A 12,371-nucleotide genomic window follows, 5' to 3' on the forward strand; every position below is an offset into this window, starting at 1 on the left:
CCCCCCAAAAAAATAAAAAAGAAAAATATCGGAGAAAAATAACATCCACACGGTTTTTCTTAGAGACATCTTAGAGATCCTTTCCTCTCCCCGCTAGCCAGGACCGGGTGCTCACCGCCACCCCATGCCGGGACCCCCTGGCGCACCCGCAACCCGCCCGGGTGCCGCACCGAGTAACGGGACCGGGAAGGGCCGCGGCAGGAGCAAGTGCACAGGGCAGGGGGGCCCAGTGCGGGGTCCCGCAGCCCCCCCGAGCGGGGGGGGGCTGACCCCCGCACCCCTTTCTCCCCCCCCCGGGCCGAGCAGGGCACCTACCTCCGCTGCGGCGCCGCCTCCGAGCCGCTTCCCCCCCGCATCCCCAGCGCCGAAACGCTCCCGGATCCCCCGGCGCGGGGAGCGGCATCCTCATCCTCAGTATCCACATCCCGCTCCGGGGCTCCGGGCACAGCCGCGCCGCCGCCCCCCCCCGGGGCGGAGGAGCCCCCGGCAGGCGGCTGCCGGCGGGGACGGCCCCGGGGCGCGCAGGGAACCGGCACCGCCGCGGCCAGGGATGCTCCGACTGCGGCGGCCGGGCCATTCCCGCCTTATATAGCCCCGCTCCGGCGGGCGGGCGGGCGGCGCGGCTTCACGGGACTTGTAGTTCCTCCCCCCCGGGCCGGGAGCCGCCTCCATCCGTCCCTCTGTCCCTCCCTCCGTCTGTCCGGCCCGGCCCGCCGCGGGGAGGGAACGGCGCAGGCGGTGGGGGAGGCCCCGGGGCGGCGGCAGGGTGCGGGTCGGGTTTGCTCCTCACCGGGTCCCCGGTGGGGGGAAAAGCCGGTGGTTTCGCCTGGAAGAACCCCACAGTTCACGGGACTGCTGGAGTCGCATCCCGCCGTGGCGCGGCAAAGCCAGCCCGACGCCAGCCCGGCCGAGTGCAGAATCCATCCCATAAACTGCTGGGTAAATGAGTAACCCCACCAAATACTGAGCATGAAGACCGATTACTTCAATTGTCCCATGTATTGCTTATTGTTCAGTTTAATTATTGTCCCAATTATTAATTTAACTTAATTATTAACCCATCTGTGGAATGAATGAGCAATTAACTGTGCTGTTGACTTAGGGGCTAATTTCAGGCCCATTCTTGCAGGCACGCTCAGGCCAGGCAAAGTCACCTGTACGTCCTCATGGGACAGGGCCTCGTCCCACACGTTCCCCTGCTGCTCCGTGAACCCCACGTGCTTCTGACTCTGTCCAGGGGGTTGTACGGGGAAACCCCCTAAAGGGGACACCAGGGACAAGGCAGGTGGCAACAGTGGGGCCAACACCACCGTGCCTGGTGCCCTCTCCAGGCACAGTCCCTCTGCGAGAGGGATAACTAAATTTTGGGCAGGGGAGAGGGGTTGAGGGTGCAGAAGGTCCTGACCAGGCGGGATGATCCTGCACGCCCCTTGTCCACCTGGCCGCTGGGCTCAGCTCCAGGTGAGCGTGTCCCACCCCATCGGCTGCGCAGGAGCAGGGACCCAGATCCAGCATCTTCCCACCTGCGCTGGCTGGGGATTTACCCTCTCGCCCTCAGGAGAGCTGCCGAAGTGAAACCGCGGAAGTTTTCTAGGACAAGTGAGCAAGAGGAGCTGGGGTAGAAAGAGGGAGAGCAAAAGGGAAGGGAAAAAAGCCCTCCTGGCAGGTTTTCAGGGCCCAAAGTCGCGGTGGAAATGCTTCCCTTCCCTTAATTGCTTCGAGACCAGATGAATTTCTTGAAGGAACCGCAACTGAAACGCTGCACAAATCACATTGTTGTGCTTGTGTTGGCTGCCTTCTTAAGGAGGTAAAAGGTCATAGTTTATGGTATATTAAAAAGAAAAAAAAATCTTGTAGCGCTGTGGAGGAAGGGGTTGTGTTGCTTTTTCATACCCGCGTTCTGGAGATTAAAACCTGTTTGGCAAGCACCAGAGCGCGACTCGCAGCGAAGAGCAGGGCTGAGAAAATGCACTGATGCGGGGCTTTATGTGTCCCCCCCAAGCCACCCCGTCGCATCCCCATCCCTCGGCTGGCAAGGCGATGCCCACGTGAGGAGCGGGGCTCCGGGCGCTGCTCCCGTGGGGTTTGCTGGCCCACGGGGGCTGCCCGTGTCAGCCCGGCGCTGCGCCTCTGCAAGTCTCTGCAGCTTCAGGGCGCTAGAGCGTGCAGCGCTGTCTGTCTGACGGTCCTTCACTGGTGCGAAGTGGCAGGAAAGTCCTGATTCCAGCCTCCGCTGATTTTATTCAAGCACAGAAACGTGGCTGCTCCTTTTTCTCCCTTTTCTCACCGGTCAGTAAAATGATGGAGGTTATTTTCCTCCCGCTGGCTGTGTGTGAGCAGACGCTTGCTGCTCTGCCTCTGAGTCACCAGTGTAGAAGTGCTGCTTGCTCCTCTCGCCTCCCCTCCGGACCGCCACTTGGCTCCAGCTTCCCTTTGCTTTTAGGAATCCCTCACCCGTAAGAGGTTGCATCTTCCCAAATGTGGCAGGACTTGAACCAGCAAATGAGAAAAACGGGCAGGCCGCCTGCCCTAGGCACCAGGTGAGAAACCTCAGGAGCAGCTAACGAGCATGGAAAATAATAGCAATAGCATCAGCACCAAAAATGACAGATGCTAATTTGGTATTTATAGCAGAGAGGAAGGTGCTGGACATGCCGAGGCCCGGTGTGCTGTCCCTCACCTGTCTCAGCCCCCCGAAAGCAGCTCAGACCATAAACCCAGGACTGGGTTGCAGACGGACAGACAGAGGGATGCAGAACTGGCCCAGCCGCTCAGCAGCAAAGACCCATCATGCTGGGCGGGACGGGAGCACCTGGCCTTGTGATGCTCACGGGCAGGATGAGCCCCAAAGCTCGCTGGAGTCAATGGAAAGGCTCTTGCTGACCCAAAAAGACCTGAACTGGGTCTCCAAAGGGCTCCTATCAGCTGGGCACAGGCTGGAAGCACAGAGCTGTGTGGTTGGATGGCCTGGGATTTCAGAAGACAAATTACTATTTTTATAACTTAAGAAGCTTTGCCCCCTTTTCTAGAAGCATTTCTTTCAGAGCCACGTGCCCGCAGGACACAGTGATGTTAGATGTTGTCCCCCGAAGCGACTCGCAGCGCTGTAGGGCTGTGCCATGGCTCTGTGGGCTTTTGTGGCCACGCCTGACCAGTGTAAAGGACCGTGCAAAGCACCTGAGCGCCAGTGACATACCTCTGCCCTGCACAGAGACCCCCCAGCCAGCCTCGGAGCACAGTCTGAGGAAGGAATTGAAATGGAAAGGTGAGCTACTCATTCATAGAGGAGCTTGGCATTGATTTATGGGATGCTCTCAGCCCTGGTTTTGCAAGAATATGACGTGATGGTAAAAAGTTTTGGAAGATGCTGAACTCTGCCTTGTCGGTGCCAGGTGAGGCAGCAGGCGAGCAGGCGCGGGGCAGGCGGCCGTGCACACCCGAGCACGGCCTTGCATGACTACAGCCGGCTGGAAACACAAAGACATTGTTTTTAAGTGATAGCGGCCCCCCCTTTCCCCGGCTCCTTGGGAGAGGACAGCATTCCTGTGTCGCATTCCTCAGCCACTGCTGAGATGGGGAGGGGAGACCTGAGCCAGAGGAAGAAAGCACGTTTTAATTAGGAAAGTGGCCCGTCTACTCATGTGATGGTGGTGGGTGGTGCGGGCAGGGAGGGAGAGCAGAATTGCCCATAAAACAAGATAAAGTGCATGCGGATCAGGTAATAAGGATAATTACACAAGAGCCTGTGGATGTAAGAATGTCAACCAGATGTTTCCAAGTTGCGGAAAATCAGCGGTTTCCCAACAGATCCGCTTAGAGCAGCTGAAAGCATCCTTTATCCTGCAACGGCAGGGACTCAGGGCACTCCTTGGCGAGGAGGACGGGGTGGTTTGGTCCAAGGGCTGCTGACCACAGGGCAAAACTGCCTGCGGCCGCTGGCCACGCTGCCTCTGAGTTGCTTTGTGAAAGCTTTTAAGCAGAGGAAATCCTCAGCGCAACAGCAAATGGAAAGGGAAGAGGGCTTTGCTGGAGAGGCAAGTTCAGCTCCTTGCTCTGGGGCTGGCTTTGGGGTGAGGTCTCTGTGCCACAGCTACGCTGCCGAATGGGGCTGAAATACCACCGGGAGGATGGGCGCGCACTGATTCTTCTCCAACTGAAAATACCCTCAGGATACTGAATTGCCGATGGTCAGTATATGGCAGGGAGAAAGAACTGGGCTGCTGACGCCTGCAGACGAACAGGGAAAGCATCACGAGGCGACTGGAGCCCGTCTGCCCTAACCCGCAGCTGCACCAGCCTTTCCTGGGCCGGTGGAGCCCAAAAAACTGCTTATTCTTGTAAAAGTTTTGTTAGTACAAACACCTTCTCAGTAGCATGGTTGGGTTCACAGCCCGAGGTCGTGTTACTTTTACCACTTCAGTTTGTGAATGGCGCATCTATAAAGTTCACCATGGACTTTGCTGTTGATTTTTTTTTTTTTTTAAAAAAGAGCATTTAGTGGTGGGCACCGATATCGGCAAAATAGGAGAGATTTGGGAAGGGGGAGCTGGGAATGAGTTCCTACAGACAGCTGTTCCCAGGGCCTGGGCAGCACGGTAACCTGTGAGAGTCCTCTGACCTTCAAATACCCTCCCCAAACCAGTTAAATATATATAAATATATTGAAATACGGAAACAAAAAGCTTTTTATTTCATGCACTAAGAGTGCCAAGTGTCTGCAAGAGCCAATAAAGAACTGTTGCTCCAGGGAACGGGGAGCTGCATTTCAGGTAAAACACAAACAACCTGAATCTTTACCCAAAATTTGAACCAATCCCAAAGTTAAAAAAAAAAAAAAAAAAAAAGAAAGAAAGAAAAAAGAAAACCTTGAGGTTTTGTAAAAGAGGAGGAAAAGTGTGGTTACATGTTTTCTCTCCAGTGCTGGATCGCAGCCTGGACCACAAGCGCGCGCTGGTGGGTCCCTGGGAAGGACGGGCTGCGCCCGCACAGGCACAGCCCCGCACGCTCCCGCTGCCTTTTCGGGCTGCGAGAGCGGTGCGAAAACCTCCTCGGAGGGAGCTGGAGCAAAGCTGTCCCTGAAAGCAGCCGAGGGGCCACTGGGAGCAACGAGGGAAGGACAGCTACACCTCGGGAAACACTCCTTTTCCCTCTGCCGCTGATGGCGTGAGCGTGCGTTGCTCGCGGGATGAGGTCTGCAAGGTGCAAAGCCCCGCTGAGCGCTGCGGGGGCCACGGCGCATGGCAGGGGTCTGCCCCAACAAGTGTAGAGCAGGAACGTGTGGACGATCTCGCCACCACCACTGGTCCTGGTACGTAAGAGGTGCTGCAGCGGCTGGGTGATGGGGGCTTGGAGCGCTCGCGCCACATGACAGGCAGGAGATGCAGGGCCAGGCTGCCCCGTCTGCGCCCCCCGGCATGCTGTGTGGGGCACGCGGATGCCCAGGACCCCAGAGCAAGAGTGAGAGCACGGTGCTGAGCTGCAAGGCGACAATGTCCCAGTGTGGGGACTGGGAGCAGGGGCTGTGACCTGGGCCACATGGGGACATTGGCTGGTCGGTGTGATGCTCCCTAGCACAGAGCAAGCCCTGCAAGCATACAACAGGCCCTGCAAGGGGCACAGCTGGCCACAAGAAATCCAAAGGTTGACATGAACCAAAGAATTATGGAGCCACAGAGAGAGGGAGAGACATTTCAAGACAACCAGGAGCAATTCGGTACCCCGCTCCAGCGGCTTTCTGCCTGCTCACAACGTCCCATCCACCCTCCACAAGCTTCCCGGCACGCTAGGAAGGAAAAAGCCTTTGCAAGTATGAGAAAAGGCACAGCCATCACCTGTTTGCATAGTGACAAAAGCAAAGCAAGGAAAAGAGGCTTAAATATCATTGCCAAGGTCACGCAGGAGATCTGGGACACAGGACACGCTCGCCCAGTCTGCTCTCCTCCACGGCACGTGGGCCTCCATCTCCTACCTGGCCTGTCAGCCAGGCATCCTGACCAAACAGCCTTTAACCCAGATGGCAAAGATCTGGTAAAACCCCGCAAATGTCTCTGTCTAACAAAAGCAAAGGAAGGGAACAGGTAACATTATGAACCGTAAGAGCAAAATCTGCTCTACACTGGGACAAAGAAAACCCACACTCCTGTGGCGCCAGCCCCACGCCAGTGTACGTATAGGCTGTGCGTTTTATACTTAAGTTACTTAAAAAGAACTTTAAAGCTGAAACACTGTTAAAAAGTACATTGTGTGCTCCGTTGTGAAGGTAAATTCATTATTTAAATTTGAAAATGTGACTCATCTAACATCTATTATAGAAAAGAATAAAAAAACCGCACATACACACACAGGGTGAGATTTTCAAGGAGTCCAGTGATTTAGTGTCTCTTTCTTTCTCTCCCCACACTTCTTGCCTCCTGCACAAGGATCTATTGAGAAGCTGCAGAACAAACGTTCCCTTATGCAGCTCCAAAAAAGTCTCCGTCAGTTTGTCTGAGACAGCTGCCTCCAAGCACACTATGGTTACTCATTAACCGGGTCTCCCAGGGCAGGGGAAGAAGAAGTAAACTTAATAGACCCTAAACCAGAGGCAACAAAAATAAAATAAATACATCAGGTGTCCTGGAAAATAAAGTGGGGAAAACAGGTGGCACCGTGAGCACCTCCGAGGCAGAGGGTCCGGCCACAATGGGCAGCCCGCTACCGGAGCAGAAGGGGACAATGACATGGAGCGTAAATGTAGGGGGACAAAAGAGTAAGATTATTAAAGGGAGAGAGAAGAAAGGGACGGGACAGAGAGGCACTTGTGCTCCGTGGTGCTTTATATGCTCAGGGTGCTGGGGGAGGATTACTTCATCGTGGTGAAGTTGCCCGGCTCTGCTCCCCAATGGAGGGATTCATTCCCTTCCCCCTTGCACGTTTTGCATGAGAATGAGGGGCTGCTCTGGCTGGGGAGCACTTTCCAGTGGGTCAGTCGCCTCCTGAGGCCTCTCAGCTGCCAGGAGAGCCGGTCGCCCGCTCTGCTGTCCCGCTGCGAAGTGCCCCTTCTGGCAGGCGAGAAGGATGGGCAGCTCTCCTGCCTCCCCAGCACACGCATACGCTTGGGTTTCCACCTCCACCTCCGCAGAGTGATCGCTTGTTCTCACGCTGGATCTGAAAGATGAGATACCTCACCCGGCCAAAGGGTGGGTTGGAGTCTGCCCTCTCCACATGAGACGAGATGCCACCCTGGCCATCACCACCTCCTTTGCCTGCTCCCTCCACCATAACCCTCCGCAGAAAACACTTCCCCAGGGCACAGCGGGGGAAGGCTGGACCTTGCACCTTCATCTCTCACAGCCCCCAGCCACAGGTTTTGGGGGGGAGGGCAGCACGACTCCCCCTCCCAAAAAACATGCGCTGATGCGCATGGCAGCTCCATGGCAAGGCAGGGGGTCGCTGCCTGCTGGGAACCAGTGTGTCCCCGCACGCATGGGGACACTGGGCAGCATCGTCTGCCCTCTTCTGCCAAGGTGGGACATGCCGGCAGCAGCCCAGCCTGCCCAGCCCTCGGCCCACGGGAGCGGGGAACAGCTGGTGCCAGCCTGACATCTCCGCGAGATCCTGACAGAGAATAAAAATTATAGTTGCAATAAAATACTGAATATATCTGCAAACAACGGCAGTAAATCAGCCCTGCCTGCCATTCAGAGCCTTGGCGGCAGAGCCTCAGCCATCACCAGAATTAATTCTGTTTTCTATTTGCCCAACACGCTCTCCCCAGAGATAAGGGGGGGAAAGGGACCGTAATTATCTCCCTGCCTTTTGTCATGTGCTCTTTTTGAAACAATTAAGGGATTGCAGTCAAAGGAATGGGGTGGGGATGGAGCAGAGCCAGGCAACCGCTCTCCCGCAGGATGGCAGCCCTCAGGACTTTGCAGGATCCGTCCCGAACTGACAGCGGAGGCCTGGGGCCACCTTCCCGTGGAGGACCCCAGCACCTCCGGCACTGCGGCAGCGTGGCGATGGCAGTGACACGGAGACCCTTGGCACAGGTCTGCGCTCGCACCATGCAGAGCAGAGCCGCAGAGCCACAGAGCAGCCAGATGCCCAGGGCTGTGCCAGATCCCATGGGACAACCCAGACCTTCAGACTGCTGCCCCCAGGGCCACCAAAATCCCCGGTATGAGCCCTTGAGCTGTCCTCCCTGGAGCCCGTTGCAGCACATGCTGCTCTTGCTGAGGCAGCATCTCCCATCCCAGAGGTGCCCATTTCCCACAAGCAGGGGACACAGTTGGGAAGCAGATATTCCTACCTATAGCCCTACCTGTAGGCACCCTCTGACAAAGCCACCGGAGGGTGATCCGCTGCAGAGAGCCCCTGCAAAAGGATTTAGCAAAAGGCAGCAGCCCCTGCAGCTGCTCCTGCCAAGCACATCTCGGGCAAAGCCACACTGGCCCTGCTCCGCAGCCCCTGCACCCCAAACAAATGCAGCACGAACCATGACTCCACGTCACTTATGCTGCACCAGGTACTATCTGCTCTCCCAAGGGCTGGGATCTGCGGGCAGCTGCCTGTGAAAGGGAAGGCAAAGGCTGGAAGGCAGCCCTCTCGCCATCCAGGTCAGCTGGTGCTCCAGTGAAACAGGTACCTTATGATTAGGCTTTTTGTGAAATGTTAAACATCTGGAGCTCAGCGGTACAAGGCAGCCTTTGTGCAGCTGGTAAATTATCTGCAATAAAACAGCACTGGTTTCGGAGAGCTTCAAGGAGAGGGGGAGGGAAAGCAAAAGATGAGTGAGAAGCCACCCCTACGAGAGGAGGAACCTCAGACCTCTTCTCCGGTCTCACCAGTGTTTTCCACACTGTGTGGGGCGAGTGGGCAGCTCGCTGCCTTAACAGCAGCCCGAGACCCTGCAGAGACCCCTCTGTGTTCACTGCGTCTGAACCCTTTGCAAATGGGGTCTCTCAGCCCAGCCCAGCCCAGCCGTGCTCAAGCAGAGGCATGTGGTGCTAAGCAGCCCCACGGAGCTGGTCCTGGCTGTATTAAATAGTTGTGATTAAATACTTCTCTTTTGGCTCCGGAAAGGACATCGTCCCCTCCCAGCTGGCAGCTTTGCAGCAGAAGGTGGTATTTCCCACTGGTATTTTCAGATTTCTTGATTTGAGAAGCACTGCTCAAATAGTAATTGAAAGGGACCTGGAAGGTTGATGTCCTTAAGAAATGAATGCCCAGCCCGCGCTACATGGCCAGTGCTGAGCACATGGGGCCTGGGGAAGCTGGAAGCGGGGTGTCCCCACACCCGGCGAAGGCTCCTGCTCCCTCCCGTGGCTCCCAAGCATCCTGCTCCCGTGTGCCAAGGGAGAGTGCAATGCTCCACCTTATCAGCTTGTCATCTTGTGTGAGCACAGCGTGTGTCTAACCCTGGAAAAGAAGAGGTTGCTGAATTTGGGAATTTTGCATCTTTCCTTGGATGATGGGAAAGGAAAGGCAGCACCTTCTCCATTTCTTTCTGGTTGAGATACACCACGCTGGTGGTTTGGTGTGGAGGTGGATTCTCAGCTCGCCTTTGCACAAAGCAGATGGGAAAAATATTTGCACAAGGGAAAAAAATAATCCCTTTTGCTCACTGGCCTCTTCTGAGCCTCTGGAAGCAGCAAGAGCAAGGAGCAGGCTGAGAGGCAACGAAACACTGGGGGATTTGGAGCCACGGTCCATTTGAAGAAATGAAGCACACCTGGGAGGGCTGGGGGGGGTCTCACCCTCTGCCCCACCCCAGGGGACACGGACAGGACGGCACCTCGCTGGACCAGAGCATCACGTCAGGCGTCCCAGCCAGTGCTCCCGGTGCCAGTGTGGCCAAGTCCCCAAGCACCCTGTGAAGGCAAACGGGGCTGGAGCTGCTGCCGGGCTGGAGGAAAAATCCCCCAAAGTCTCTTTGTCTCCTTTCCACCCACCAGTGCTGCCTTTACACAGCAATTACGAAGGCCTCGGGGGCTTTCACACCCAGTCACCTGGGCCTCCTTGTTCTAAACAACTTAATTTGTTTAATGACTTGTGAGGCCCCGAGGCCCCCTTGTTGTCTGGATTTGTTTCCCTGGTCTCCCAAAGGATGTTCTCCCTGGCGCAGGCAGCCACCTCCCCAGACTGGAGGGCATTGGAGGGCTTTTGTGAAACCTGCACCAAGGCAAGTTTGAAGACATCTCCCCCAAATTCCCGGGGTCTCTGACCTCCAGGGACACTCCAGCAACTCCAGATTCAGGGAGAAGGACCTACAAACCCCCTTAGAAGGTTTGTCCGTCCATCGGCAGAGCCGAGCCAGTCAGTAGGGGTGGAGGCAGAGCAGCTCCAGGACAAAGTATGGCCTGGAAAGGAAGGGGGAAAGCAAAGCATGTTGTGAGATTCTGCTTCACACCCTAAGTCCCACCTCACGCCTGCCCCAGCTGCCAGCCGAGCTGGGAAAGAGCGGGTTGAAATACCAGGTCAAGAGAAACTGGGATCCTCCAGCCCTCGCTGTCATAACCTCGGGAACGAAAGGAAAATGGAAAGGGTGGGGAGTGCTGATGCTCTTTGCCTGTCCTGCGCGGAGCCGGGGGAGCAGCGCTGGGGCTCAGGGCTGGCAGAGGTGGGGTCCCGGCAGACTTGGGGTCCCAGAGGAGGTGGGGATCCCTGGGGGAAGCCCGGGGCGGTGGGGAGTCCCGCGCCCTGGCCGTTACCAGCACCTCCCTCCATTGTTTCCCAACCAGCGTTTTTCCCTATGACCTAATCTTCCCTTGGCTCTTGCTGGTAATTTTATGGCAGGGAAATTATTTTGCAGTAAAAGGAAAGCAGATCCAGGCCATTCTCTTCCCTCCTATTTTCGTACAGGTTTTGGGGCGGTGGTTTTGCTTTCTGCTTCAGGCACAGATGAGATGGGGAACAAGTGTGTGTCGGGTCTGTAATGCTTTTGTTGTTCCTTAAGAACACAACAAGGCAACGGCGAGAGAGAAATTTAAACAATTTCCCCATGCAAATCAGCTCTGGACACAAAAGGTTTTTAGTTATCAGCGTTTTGTAAGATTATATTAAAATAAACCTTCAGGCTCAGTTTCGTCCTCTAAAGAATACCCTTGTAGGATTATAAGGCATAGAAACATACCCCAGAAATCTCAACCAAGGACATACTCAGAGCCTAGAGAATATTTTCTCCCCATTCTTGCAGAAACAGCTGCCCTCCGCACTGTAGAAGTCTTAAAACAAGAAAAGAGGTACTAAGATCCGAGCTGTGCAGCAGGCAGAGCCCCGAGTGTGTAATTTTCCCTCTTTTCCCATTTGGAACAACATTCCAGATTGAAGAATTTGTAGCGGAGCCATTCCTGGACCGATGGCATTTCACCCTCATGTCAACCTTTCCCGCTTACACAACACATAGGAAACCGTGTGAAGGACGTCCCTCTGAGAGAGCAGAGAGGAACCTTTCCGCAGTCACCGCCCTTCTATCAGTCAGCTGAAATGAAGTTTTTTAAGGAAAGCAACCAGGAGAAAGGCAACCAGGAGATCATCCATGAGCTATAGTCCTGGCAACCCGGCATGGACCCGAGCGCGTAGCTTTTCAAGGGCTGGTTGGCCACGCAAGACTAAATACACATACTTAAGAGTGTGCCAATATTTAGCTAAAAATAGAGAGACTGGCTCTAAATCTCCCCTAGAAACTCAATGACCCCATAATATCTGCTCTAGGAAAAGGGCACCCTGTGCCATAATTTCTCTTCTTCCCTCCAGTCCCCCAGAACCAGCCTTGATCCTGAGGTTGGGGGGGTCCATGCTAGGGGTGAAGCAAGGCAGCGAGGCATGGCCAGGGCCAGCGTGATGGGTTTGGGGTGCCCGAGCAGGCTCCGAACAGGAAGATGATCCTACATTTGCTCTCAAGCTCGGAGCCAGGAGCCTGCGTGTGTGCGCACGAGAGAGAGCGTCTCAATTTTAATTGCAGCCTTGTTGCCAAGTACAACAAAGTCCGTGTACAAAGAATAGAAGTCATTTTGTCTTAAGGTTTGAATTGTTTCTTTCCTAAGGGGAGAGGAGGGAGGTGAAATCCATTCCTTTATAAGTGATGACTCAGGTGCTACAATCTACCCTGGGCGCGCATCTTGCAAGCCTGAGTAATGTTTTGTGCCGTGTTTTGTTTGACGGCATGGGCCCTAATAATGGGATTATTGTTCAGTTGCGTGCAAAGCCCTCGCTTGGGGTTTTTCTGTCCCCGCCCAGCCCTGCAAACCACAGCCGCCTTCGCCTTCCCCAGCACCCTGGTGCGGGCCGGTGAGCGCCCAGCACCCATGGAGGGCCCACCCGTCCATTCCTGCTCCCTGACTCACGGCACCGTGCATGGGGCGACGTGACCTGTGTCACGCTGGCATGGGGAA

At 55.6% G+C, this 12,371-nt stretch overlaps 2 long non-coding RNA genes across 5 annotated transcripts in view; one reads left to right on the forward strand and one right to left on the reverse strand.

Moving 5' to 3' along the window:
* Positions 1 to 663, reverse strand: part of LOC135315929 (uncharacterized) — a 57,981-nt gene extending 57,318 nt beyond the window's left edge. Inside the window, exon 1 of the long non-coding RNA XR_010375418.1 lies at positions 316 to 663. This is a non-coding gene — a long non-coding RNA (uncharacterized LOC135315929). The remainder of the gene's footprint in view (positions 1 to 315) is intronic.
* A 29-nt stretch (positions 664 to 692) lies between these two features.
* On the forward strand, positions 693 to 4,617 carry LOC135315930 (uncharacterized). Of its 4 annotated transcripts, none has more exons than XR_010375420.1 (3): positions 693 to 939; positions 1,130 to 3,265; positions 3,808 to 4,617. It is a non-coding gene; the product is annotated as an uncharacterized LOC135315930 (long non-coding RNA). The 4 variants fall into 4 exon arrangements; XR_010375421.1 differs by having other exon boundaries at positions 4,170 to 4,617; XR_010375419.1 differs by having other exon boundaries at positions 1,130 to 2,540; positions 2,632 to 4,617.
* Positions 4,618 to 12,371: the final 7,754 nt, after the last annotated feature.

Source organism: Phalacrocorax carbo, chromosome 16, assembly GCF_963921805.1.
Source record: "Phalacrocorax carbo chromosome 16, bPhaCar2.1, whole genome shotgun sequence".
Taxonomy (NCBI): domain Eukaryota; kingdom Metazoa; phylum Chordata; class Aves; order Suliformes; family Phalacrocoracidae; genus Phalacrocorax; species Phalacrocorax carbo.